Raw genomic sequence first — 12,430 nt, 5'->3', positions numbered from 1 at the left:
AGTCACACTGAAAAGAATGAGTTCTTAAGTTGCTCTGGCTTTCATGTTTCCATAAAGTTTCTCTTTTTGCTACCATTCTACTTTCACAAGTAGAAAATTCATTAAGCAAAATCTCATCAAAATTATTCACGAGATCATTATGAATCTCCTGAGGCACAACTGCAAGACAGTCCCTGCAATGGCATGTGGCAAAAAGCACTGACATTTTTGGCTGAGATCACGTGCATGGGACTGCTTTAGACATTTTAAAACTCACACAGTCCTGACAGAGAAGGGAACAGTTCCTTGGAGCTATCTGTGGTACTCACTGATAGCAGAGCAATGAATTCAAAAATCATGGACTGTAGCATTCCCACCTAGCATTTGATTTTTCCAGCAAAACTTTTTTCCAAAACTCATTACTGTCTTCAAAAATTTTAACTCACTGTTACTTCTTTTCATTTACTATGACATCTTGGCACATTTTTCATTTCAACTAAAACAGAAGATGGACAGGTTTTCTTGGCCTCTCTCCAGCTCTGAATTTTCTCATGTACAGTCCACTTGGTACTGAATATCTCATACTGCATTTCAGACATTTTCTCCATAATTTTCTCAGGATCTATCCTTTGGAATCCATACAGTAGGGAAATCTACAAACTGTTTTCTGTTTTTTATTGTATTAGTACTCACAATAAAGTATTGTGAGTTTAATCAATCATTTAGCAACTAAAGCATAGTGTCTACAATTTTTTCACACAAACACTAACTTGAAAACTCAATTTCCACAACTCACAGCAGCCTCCCACTACTAACACAATGGACTATTTGACTGCTGAATGTGTATGCTGGGTGATTCTTCCCTTCTAAACACATTCTCAGTTTCTTCCTGGAATATTTTACACACTCCTATTTGTCCTCTTCCAGGACATATTATACAGAAAACATCAGCTAATCCCTACAGAACAGCTCACAGTCCCATTATACTACTGAAGAAAATAAAAGTGATACATACACATTCTGAAGGAAACCCCCACCATTTCAACTTGTAGGAAGAGCACTGCTTGAGTACTCTTTAGACCCTTGGAAAAGTACACTTAAGTTCATGATAATATATCTTGAGAAATTTAAGAAACTAATTCTATGGTAGTACACTCATAAAATCAAAGTAGTAGGGGAGTCATACTTAAAAATTTTAACACAAGAAAAAAGGTCAGAAAGAATGGATTTTTTTAGTTATAACACTTGATACAGAGAGAATAAAGTACTATCGGCATTTCTGTCAAAGGAAAATTTAGCCTGTAGATGGTAATGGTATACAAGGATCTTGTGGCCTTGATGGCTAAAGCAATGGTTAAAAGTTACCACATCACACTCCAGTGAAAAGATTTCACTGTATTAACTCCTGTTTTGTCTTTCATGGTTGTAATTTATTTATAATTAAATTAAAATGTAGATATAATTTCTCTGACTTTATTTCTCTGGGCTTTGCTTCCTCTTGCACGATTTAGTGTAAAACTTGCCTGCTTCTCTCAGCTTTCTCAGGTGTAGGTGGCAAGGGGGGCTCCTAGGCTGTGCTCCAGGAGGAGAGGCCAGAGCTGCCCCATGCCAGCACCCAGCAGGTGACCACAGGGCACAGCTGAGCCCTCAGCAATGGGAGCAGCACTGCTGGGAGAGCAACATTCTGCACATGGGAGTGAGTGAGGAGAAGGGAAGTGTGAGAAATAATCCTGTAACACTGAGGTGAGAGAAGAAAGGGGAAAGGTGCTTCAGGCACCACAGCAGAAATTTCCTGTGCAGCCCATGGAAGGGACCTGGGATGGAGCAGTTTCCACTCTGCAGCTTGTTGAGGGCCCCATGCCAGAGCAGGTGGCCATGTCCTAAAGGAACTGCAGCCTGTGCAGGACCAATGCTGAAGAAGGCTTATCCCAAAGAACTGCAACCCACCCAGAGGACCTACACACAGGATTTGATCTGGAAGGACTGCAGACCATGCAGAGATCCAGCACTGAAGCAGGGAAAATTGTGACGGGGGAAGAAGCAAAAGAGTGGATCTCTCATGGACTGATCACAACTCCGTTCCCCATCCTCCTGTGCCACTCACAGCAGAGAGGAGGAAGAGGAGTTGGAAATGAAGGAGTGAAGTTGAGCCTGTGAAAGAAGCACAGGATGAGGGAAAGTGTTTTAGTTCTTGTATTTTTTTTTCACCATCCAGTTCTGGTTTTAATTGGCAATATATTCAATTAATTTTTCCAGGGTCTGTTCTGCACCTGATAGCGATTGGTAAGGGATCTCTCTGCCTTTCACTCAACCTAAGACATTTTTCATATTGCTTCCACTGCCCTGTGGATGGGACAGAGTGAGAGGGAAACTAGGTGGATATCTGGCAGCCCATAAAGTGCCATCCACCGTAGTCTAATAAAAATGTCCTTTCTTTCCAAATTCAAGTAGCATGAACATATAATTGAGAGCACTTTTTGAGACACAACTGAGAACTGAAACAATTCTACAAAGTTCCTATCAACTCATGCATTGCTGTACTGTCTCTTTAAATACTTCACTAGCCTAGATCCCACTTTGCCATGTCATATTTGGATAATTTTTATGTGCTTCTCACTGCACGGAGGTGGCCACGGCAGGGAAGATAAACTCCATGCCAACCAAGTGTAACTTAAATAGAGATATCAGACTCAGAGTCGTGTGGAAAAAATTCAGTGATGTGGGGAGAGAGAGCCTGAGAGAAGGAGAAATTATAGGTCATCTTTCTGTAGGGAAAACTAGACAGAAGCAAGGAAAAGACAGGGACACATCAAAGATGCAGTAGCAGATTTAGATAATTTGGATAATTCCCACTACAGGATAAAGTTCTCATGCATCTCAGCATCAGGCTATGTTGATTATATAAGAGTATAAATCAGAGGAAAACTTTGCATGGACAAAACCCCAAAATAAAGCTGTGGAAAAAAATAGCTTGAGAAAAATCTAGACTTCAATTTTTTTTCAAGCCTGATCAACATCTCTGTATCATTTGTACTATTTCCCCCAGTCTAAAACTCTCAATTCCTCTAAAAAGCATTCTGTTGGTTTATCTGCAGCTGTTCGTGTCATGACATATTTTGAGCTGTGGTTAAAAGTCAATAAAGAAACATCACAGAGAGTTTGGCCATACTACTCAAAATATACCAGTCAATATAATTCACAATTTTCTTCACACTTCCAGTTTGGATCCAGTTCACTTGACTTTGCTTTTAAATCAGATAGTTTAAGATTTTTCTTTTTTTTTTAATTTCTGTTTTCCTTTAATATTTCCCCTTCAAGACTCCTAAAAATGCTTATCTTTTACACATCTTTCCTGAATTTGCTATTGTAAATAGCAAGACAATGAAAGCATTTCATTTCTTTGACAATTTCAAACTTTTCAGTGTCTGAATGATTCTTCCCATCTACTGGAGACCCCTGCTGTCTCCTCCCCAGGGTCTCTTTTATTCTACACACAGTGGAAATTACTGTTTATAAGATATAACCTCTCATGTCATTATATTTCCTTTTATATTCCACCTTTAGCTTCTTTTCATTTTCTGTATCACAATGTCAGCTTCATCCGATAATTTCTACAACCTTTATTGTTAATGCAGCTCTTATTTTCAGATAGTGCTTTTATATCCCTATTTATACACTTTTTCCTCTACCCAAGATCTCAAATGTGATCTAACAATTATGACATGTAACAAGCGCATATTACCTTTCAATCATGAGTGCAATTTACTCTTCAACACATCCCACCTTGTAATTCTTCGTTATTTTCTGCTACTTGGATTTCATCCAACATTTCTGCACTTAATGGCTTATGGTTTAGAAAAGATTTTTGAAAATTATTTACACAAGAATTTTAGAAATACTTATAAGGGTGTAAGCTATTCAGACACATATAATTTCAATCTATTTAAAAACTTATAGTCACTAGGGGTGCTTTTTTTGGACTGATATCTTAGAGCTAGAGAACCATTACACATGTCACTTCACCCTCAGTTCCATTTTTTTTTCCCTCATGGAATGCTGAAACACTTAGAACACAAATACTGCAAATGTACCTTTATCAAAGTAACAAATTAACACTTGTTTTAATCAGACTACCTTGTCATCCTACCAAAATTCAGTCCATCTAAATGAATCACATGTGTTTTATATGCAGTTAAAATTGTAGATGTTAACAAAAGCATTACAAACACTGTTCTTAACTTTATTTTTCTACATATCTTAGATCACTAACCGAATATTCAAGACTGCCATACCAAGACTTAAATCTTTCATTGTAGATCCAAAATGAGACATCCAGTTCTAAAAGGCATCTATCTCATTAGAAGTGCACTATTTTAGTAAGCACTAGTTGGATGCCTCTAATCAGAGGTCAGAAGTTTGTGAAAAGTTGCAGAATCTCTCTCTCAGACCATGGGTAATTAAGGGAATTCTTAAGTTCAGCACTGTCCTCAAGATCCTGATAGAAGAAACTGCTTAAAACTCTTTCATATCCTTGCATGCAGGGATAAAAGTTAGCCACAGGTTACATGGACAATTTTTTCAGAACTTTGGAACAGCAGCAAACCCTATTCCAATCAACAAGGGAGGTATGTGCCAAATGACTTTTTAAAAGTTAACTTTGGCTTATTTTGAATTTCAATCTCGAGGCTAGACAGCTTCTCTACTGAGAGCATCTTTTAAGCATGTGCTGAAGTGCTGTCTGCATAGGAATGAAGTTAGCATATGCTCAAGTGTTGTTCTAAATAGTTGCCTTCCCTTTTTAAATATGTCACTCTCTTGACGTCTGTAGCTCCTTGAGATTAAATGTGAACCAGATACATTGTCACCATAACACTGGGAAAAAAAAAGAGACATCTGTAAATGAAGAAGGTTCCAAATTCTTCATGACAAGGAAAGTGGAGTGAAAGAAATTGAAATAACACAATGAATGAAGAAGAGCTGAATGTCTACTCATCTGTGGTTCCTGCTAGGATTCTCTTCAACTGCACATATTCCTTCTGTACTTATTCAGGTACATTTGCAAAAAATCAAAACAGTATTTTAAACTTCCACTCAAATTGATGCTTAAAAAGGAACATCACGTACAAAATACATATCAACTGCCTAATTACTCAAAACTTCTTCTAGAATAATAGACACAATTCACTTCTGCAACTCTAATAAATAAGTACTGAATGATAAATGCATAGGAGTAATTTCAGTAATGATACCATGAAAAAAAAAGAAGTTGTAGTCAGTAAGAAGCTTATAAAATACACATGGTTCAAAAGCATTTATTTCTTAAGGCTTCTTTACTGATGTACATCAGGCAACATGTTTCATTGTTCTACAACTAAAGCACAGGTCCTCTTACAGAAACTACATAATTCCTTTATTATATATTCACCTTCTAAAAAAATAGCATAAAAAGCTGTAGTTTCAAGATTTAAATTAAATCTAATTTTTGACGATGCAACTTACTGAAAAATAAATTATTCTACAGCTATCTTTCTCTAAACTGATGCCAACTACTACCACACAGTTACTTGCTTAAAGAAATCAAGAGAGCTTGATTCTTGTGGTCTCATTTTTGCTGAGAAAAAAGTGTTTGCTTTTTATCTGTCTCCCATTTATATCTGTTCTGTTAAAAAAAAAAATTAAAATGACAAGGGGTTTCTTTATCCCTATCCACATTTGTAACATCCACATAGAACAACAAATCCACGGGTGACAGAATCACCACTTCCATGACACTTCTTGTTCCCTTTGCAACTGACCAACTCTTTAGTTGTACCACGGAAACAGAGAGCTCATACCTAGAAGCATCCATTAAGCATTGACAAAGTGAAGGAAAAGGCAAATTAACTCCATACTCTGGTGTAAAAGCACAATATTACAGATGACTGTTAACAGCAAGGTCCCTATTTTTTAATAGTCTCTCCTGACAAGATCAAAATGTCCTTGAGGAGTTGACCAGTATTTCTCTTTCAAGAGAGCTACCACAGCTAACAAACTTTTGGTAAACACTGTGTCTGTAGACAATAAAAAAGCAAAAGTGTGTGCAAACAGCAATACCACCATTACCAAAAGGGATGAAGGGATGGAAAACAGTGTAAAAAGAAGCTGCTATTCTAGCTGTGAAAAATAAGCATTTCTCATTTGCTAGAACAGTGATCCTCTACAGTATACTGCAAAATGGAAACATAGATTAAGAAGCACTTAAGTAAAAGCACTAATAGCTTTTATTTTAGGTGATAATGGGTATAAATGATCCTGCAGACTCTGAGAAATTATCAGAAGCAATTTACACATGAAACGTGTACTGTCTCCATCCCTAACAAAAGGCTTAAGAGAGTGTGTTTATTTGGGCTTTAACACAGCACTAAGACATAATCTGAAGACAAGCAGTTCAAAGTTTATTATATTTGCATGTGGGTAGACATTTGACAAACTCCTGTCTCCTGAGGGCTCAGTAACAGTGATAGTAGCCTAAATATATAAGCAAGGTACTTCCCGAGTAAGTTTCTAACAGAAGGTCATGACTTTTCCCAAGTCAACTGACACAGTCAGAAAAACATTTCACAAGACAATTGAACTGATGCAATGGTGCAATACTGCTTCCTTTCAACCATGTGTGCTTGCCATTTCCTTTGAAACAACTTTTGTGCCAAACCACCCAAGAGCTAACCCAGCCAGTGCTAGAGCTGAGTCAGCTCCCTGAGCAAACAAATGCCATGAAAAGCAGCGTATGGTTCAGAGCAAAGGGAAGGGAGACACCTTCTCAGTATCACCAACCTTTCAATGAAGCCCACCTGACCGTAACAGTTTATGTGGGGAAGAGCAAAACAAACTTTTGAACAGCAAATCTCATCCATGAATCTGAAACACAAGTCAGGGCACCAGGACTGAGAACGACTGCTCTGCATCTAATTTCCCTCAGCTAATGAATTATGCAATCTGAAAGGAATGAGTGATTGTTAATTCCCCCTTGTGCTCCCTACAAGTACCAAAGGGAGAGGTGGTGAGGCTACTGACCACCTGCAGTAGAGAGAAAAACAATTCATTATCTCTCAGGTCACAGAGAGAGGATTAGTCACGAGGGAAATACAACGCATATTTTAGATCAGAGGTGAAGTGTTATCATAATTATTTTTTTGAGGCAATCTGTACCAGCTGCTTTAGAATGAACACCACACCCAGTCTGCCCCAAACACTTCTTGCTCAGAGCAAGTCTTAAATTCTAACTCGGCTATTCTCTTGACCAAAGAATATTGCAAAAGGCTGGACACTTCATCAAGTCACCCCCTTTCTTGGAGCTCCACTTCTCTCAGCAAGTTGCTTCCAGATGCTGCTCTTCTTGGCTGAAGCCCATAGCTCTTCAATCCCTTGGGCAGGCACAGCTGAGAGCAGGTAAGCTCAAGAGCCAAAGGTGAGGCTGAACATTTACCCCCCTGTAAGCAGGCCTGCATTCCAGATCTGGTATTCTGATCACTCATTTCCTAATTACAGAATTCTTTAGTGAAATTGGAGACGTATTTCTAAGAGTCTACCATTAAACAAAAGGCACATATTGAAAGTAATTTTACAGTTAGATCTATCATTAGAGGCTACTTCCCATGGTACATTAAGTTGGACAGGGTTTTGCTATTCTTCTGAAATATGTGCATGACTTTACCCCTCTTGATAGGCCTTTTTTTAAAGAAGGGGATGAAAAATGGTAGCCTCCACTGGAAGCAGGCAGGCATCCAGATGTTTTTGGCTGGGTTTTTTTTTGTGGGTTTTTCTAACAAACATGTTTTCAATAAGTGAAAACGAATGCTAGCTTGATTGATAACACTTAATTACGTACCAATACTGTTATGTTCAAAACAAAATAATAAAACCACAGTGCTTTGTGAAAGACTTAAAATAATTTAGGTTATGAATAGGTCAGCATAGAAATAGGTTGTGTCTGAGCTGTCCAGTTCTCTCAGGTTAATTTAATTACCTTTCTAGGATAGCTTCTCTTCTGATCTATTTAATAAGAAATTAGGCTCCTTTTTTCCAAGTACATCTCACAATGATAACTCTACCTACCTCAGTTTCAGATTAAACTAATACAGCAAACCTTCCTCTGCAAAATCTGTCTAGAACCTAAGAGTGGAATACAGAACCCCACTTGAAAATCAAAACACTGCAAGTATACACAAAATATGCTCTGTGACCTGAAGTTTCCCATGTGGAAATTCGCAGGGGAAGTTTAAGATCTGGGTGTTGATCTTCAAAGCCTCAGTTAACTAAGGCTGATCAGCCTAACAGATTAAGTGCTTTCCCCATGGGAAATTCCCACAACTGTATTTTTCAGAGGTATGTACGTATGTTCTTGTTTTGGTATAGCATAGTCATTGTCTCTAAACAATCGTTTGTGTTAGCCAGAAATACTGCAGCCTAGATAGTTTAGATCTGAATTTGATAGCCCATTTGGCAAAATACGTGTAGCAGGACATGAGATACAACTTCCTTGGCCATTTCTTTATCTGACTGCTACTGACTCTACTGTTTAGGGCACTGGGATTTTCTTTTAAGCACTGCATTTTTAAAACATTCAGAGAAGGCCTAATTCTTTTTCTACCACTAGAGTTTGAACACTTACGTTCACAGAGAAGCCTAGCTGGCTACATTAATACAGTTATTCTTCAATGCTCCAGTTACACTATTCCAGTTTTTGTTGTGTGTGAACAAATAAGAATTCTGACAAAATTTCTCAGCTCGAGCAATTAGAGGTCAAAAACAACCTTATATCTTAGTGCGTAAAAATGAAAACGTTTAAGAGCTTGACGTGATTAAGTTTCTCACAGCTGGATGTCACTTCAGGTCGCATTTAAACCCGGCCGCGCGGGGCGCAGGACCCGCGTTCGCGGCGCCCTCTGGCGGCGGCAGGGGGGCAGGAGCGGGGCCGGGCGCTGCTGCGGCACAGGGGCCGTGCTGAGGGGCGCGTCCGGCCGCCACGGCCCCTCACGGCCTTCCACGGCCCCTTTACAGCCCATCACTGCCCCTCTCGGCCTTCCACGGCCCGTCACGGCCCGTCACTGCCCCTCTCGGCCTTCCACGGCCCGTCACGGCCCCTTTACAGCCCGTCACTGCCCCTCACGGCCCCTCCCGGCCCCTTTACAGCCCCTCACTGCCCCTCCCGGCCCGTCACTGCCCCTCACTGCCCGTCACGGCCCCTTTACAGCCCATCACTGCCCCTCACGGCCTTCCACGGCCCGTCACGGCCCCTTTACAGCCCGTCACTGCCCCTCACGGCCCCTTTACAGCCCATCACTGCCCCTCACGGCCCGTCACTGCCCCTCACGGCCCCTTTACAGCCCATCACTGCCCCTCACGGCCCGTCACTGCCCCTCACTGCCCCTCTCGGCCCCTCACTGCCTTCCACGGCCCCTCCACGGCCCGTCACTGCCCCTCACGGCCCCTCTCGGCCCTCCACGGCCCGTCACGGCCGCTTTACAGCCCATCACTGCCCCTCTCGGCCCTCCACGGCCCGTCACGGCCGCTTTACAGCCCATCACTGCCCCTCTCGGCCCTCCACGGCCCGTCACGGCCGCTTTACAGCCCATCACTGCCCCTCTCGGCCTTCCACGGCCTGTCATGGCCCCTTTACAGCCCGTCACTGCCCCTCTCGGCCCCTCACGGCCCCTCCTGGCCCGTCACTGCCCCTCTCCGCCCGTCACTGCCCCTCTCTGCCCCTCACGGCGCCTCACGGCCCGTCACTGCCCTCCACGGCCCCTCACTGCCCTCCACGGCCCCTTTACAGCCCATCACTGCCCCTCTCGGCCCCTCACGGCCCCTCCCGGCCCGTCACTGCCCCTCATGGCCCCTCTCGGCCCCTCTCTGCCCCTCACTGCCCCTCTCGGCACCTCACAGTCCCTCTCAGCCCCTCTCGGCCGGCAGGGCCATGGGGATGCCCTGCAGGGATGGGCACGGCTGAAGATCAAGCCTGGCCATGCCGCTTTCATGTTAGGATTTGGACACCGGTAGAGTTCCCCACTGAAACTGTTTCTGAGAAATGGCAAGGCATTACTAGACTGTCTGCTGGAGCAGATCTTTGGGAGAATTGACACAAAAAAAAAAAAAAAAAAAAAAAAAAAAAAAAAAAAAAAACCAACCAGGGTATTAAATATACATATGCAAATAAACCAGTGAGTGGAAGAAACAAAATCAGATACTAATACTTCTTGTTCCAGTGTATATTCCAGTTACCCACAGGAAGTTTTTTTTAGGAAGAAGGTCAGCCCTTGCTCACTATCTCTCATTCTTCCTGTCTCCCCAAATCATCAGTATTACAAAACAGGGAGTCTGCTTCATTTGAATCAGGTCTTCCACTTCACTGCCTAAGAACAGTCTGATTTTTATTTCAGAGAGAAAAAAGTACCAATAAATTTGCATCAATGTTTCCTTGGAAAACTATGCTTTATTCTTTACAAGTTACTATTTATTATATCGTCTTTTTTTCTGTTAAGCATTGATTGACAAATGAACAGAATATTGCTGCATATACTTCTAAATTCTATTAATAAATACTACTGAACATATTGATTCACCTAAGACTCCCATCCTGATGTTTTTGCCATCAGAAAACTCTACAGTGAGCTGTCCTCATGACTTAGGACCATGGCCCATGCCTCCAGAAAACATTTAGATATGAAATCACTCAAACTCAAATCCCTCAACAGGAAAAATGTATTCCTGCAGTTGCTTTGCAACAGAGAGGTAACACGGAATACATTTACTGTATTCAGAAGTTACCTTTGGCAGGGGCCATCATTATATATTCAAGAAAAATTCTAAAAATATTGGACAAATATAAGGAACAACCACCTAGGACTCTAACAGCAACTTCTGACAACATAAAATCTTGAGCCTTCAAAAGGCAGAAGTTGCCAGTGGACTATTGTTTCTACAAGCCCCAACAGATCAAACTCTCACAAAGTTCTCCAAGTATTTCCATACGTTCTGGTTTTCCCATCAACCTGTGGCAGTAAGTTCCATGAGGTGTCTCTCTCTCTCTTTTTCTTTTAGCTTATTGCCTTACAGGAGGGGGAGAAAAAAAAAAAAAAAAAAAAAAAAAAAAAAAAAAAAAAAAAGGCAGCTCCTCATACAATGAAAAACAGTGAGTAACTTCTATTTCACCTAGACACTCAAAATGGTCTGAATATCCACAAGAACTTACTCGTAAGCCAGATGTTTTCCAGAAGGAAAATAGTGTCATCCTTCTATTTAGTGCCTTCCCACATCTAAGTCTTTCCATGTCTCCACTGGTCTGGTTGCCTGCTGTTTGCCTTTTCCAATTCTACTGTTATCTTTCTTAAGTTACACGCCAATGTAGCTGGTTTTGCATTTTGTTCTTTGTAGACTTCATGATGAGGGCTCTCATGGAGACAGAATGCTGACTGCAGCAAACCATCAGGTCCATATTTTGGTGCTAACACTAGCTGAAAGTCCAGCATGGTATTTGATAGAATTCACATTGTTGAATTCTATCCCACTCTCCAGCATTTTTTCACATCCATTAGCACAGTCATTTAAACATTTTATCAGTCACTTTCTCCACTGTGAAACCTTTATGTGATTCCCAGCTACTCATTTTAGGCAGCTAAATCTGTAATAGCAGAAATGTTATCACTTGACTATTTTCTGTTTTCCCTGATCAGAAAACACTGTATGTCTGTAAGACTCCATCAGCAGCCTTCCTCACTCTGGAGCCTAGCCATTCATTCTTACTTTTCCTTCTGTCTTTTAATGAATGCATAGTCTGTGAGAAGAGTGTCTGTAACACTTCTCAGTGAAGACACTTGTTAACAGCATTTTGAAAAGCCAAGTATGTTATATTAACCAGCATTTTCACTGTCTCCTTCAAAGAACTTTCTAATAGATTTGTGAGGTATTGCTTCCCCTCGTAAAATGGAAATAAACTACTTCATCTCTTCTTTATTGTATCATTCATTCCTATTTACCCACTAATCTATTCTTTGCTACAATTTGTGCCAAAGAACTTCCTTCTGCCTCAAGGACTTCTTAAATAATTGATGTCATATGTGCCAAATTTCATTTCCCTCCAGTTAGTAACTCAGCAACGTCTTACTGGTATTAAAGTGTTGACTGAGTACCATATGGTCACAATATTTATTATTTCTCTTATTAATGTCTTTTATTGAAGCTGTGGTCCACCTGTAAAGCAAATCCAGCACTAGGGATACTAGCATCAGACCAAAAACTTAACAGCTATGTGAATGCCAGTCCAAATGTGTTCACAGACTTTTGTCTGGTTGGCTTTAAACTGGCAATCTCTATGACATATGACATATCTTTTCTCTTTTACTGTTCTGCATAGAATCAGCATAAATTCCAAGACATGCATACTTACTAAATGAACAGAAATGCATTCACCTCCTCA

At 40.8% G+C, this 12,430-nt stretch overlaps 1 protein-coding gene across 2 annotated transcripts in view; it reads right to left on the bottom strand.

Annotated features, from left to right (window-relative positions):
* Nucleotides 1-12,430, bottom strand: part of CORIN (corin, serine peptidase) — a 115,202-nt gene that overhangs the window by 76,762 nt on the left and 26,010 nt on the right. The gene's annotated exons all lie outside the window — the stretch shown is intronic.

Source organism: Sylvia atricapilla, chromosome 4, assembly GCF_009819655.1.
Source record: "Sylvia atricapilla isolate bSylAtr1 chromosome 4, bSylAtr1.pri, whole genome shotgun sequence".
NCBI lineage: Eukaryota > Metazoa > Chordata > Aves > Passeriformes > Sylviidae > Sylvia > Sylvia atricapilla.
Note: the sequence above shows the minus strand (reverse complement) of the source record. Positions and strands in the feature narration are given on the sequence as shown.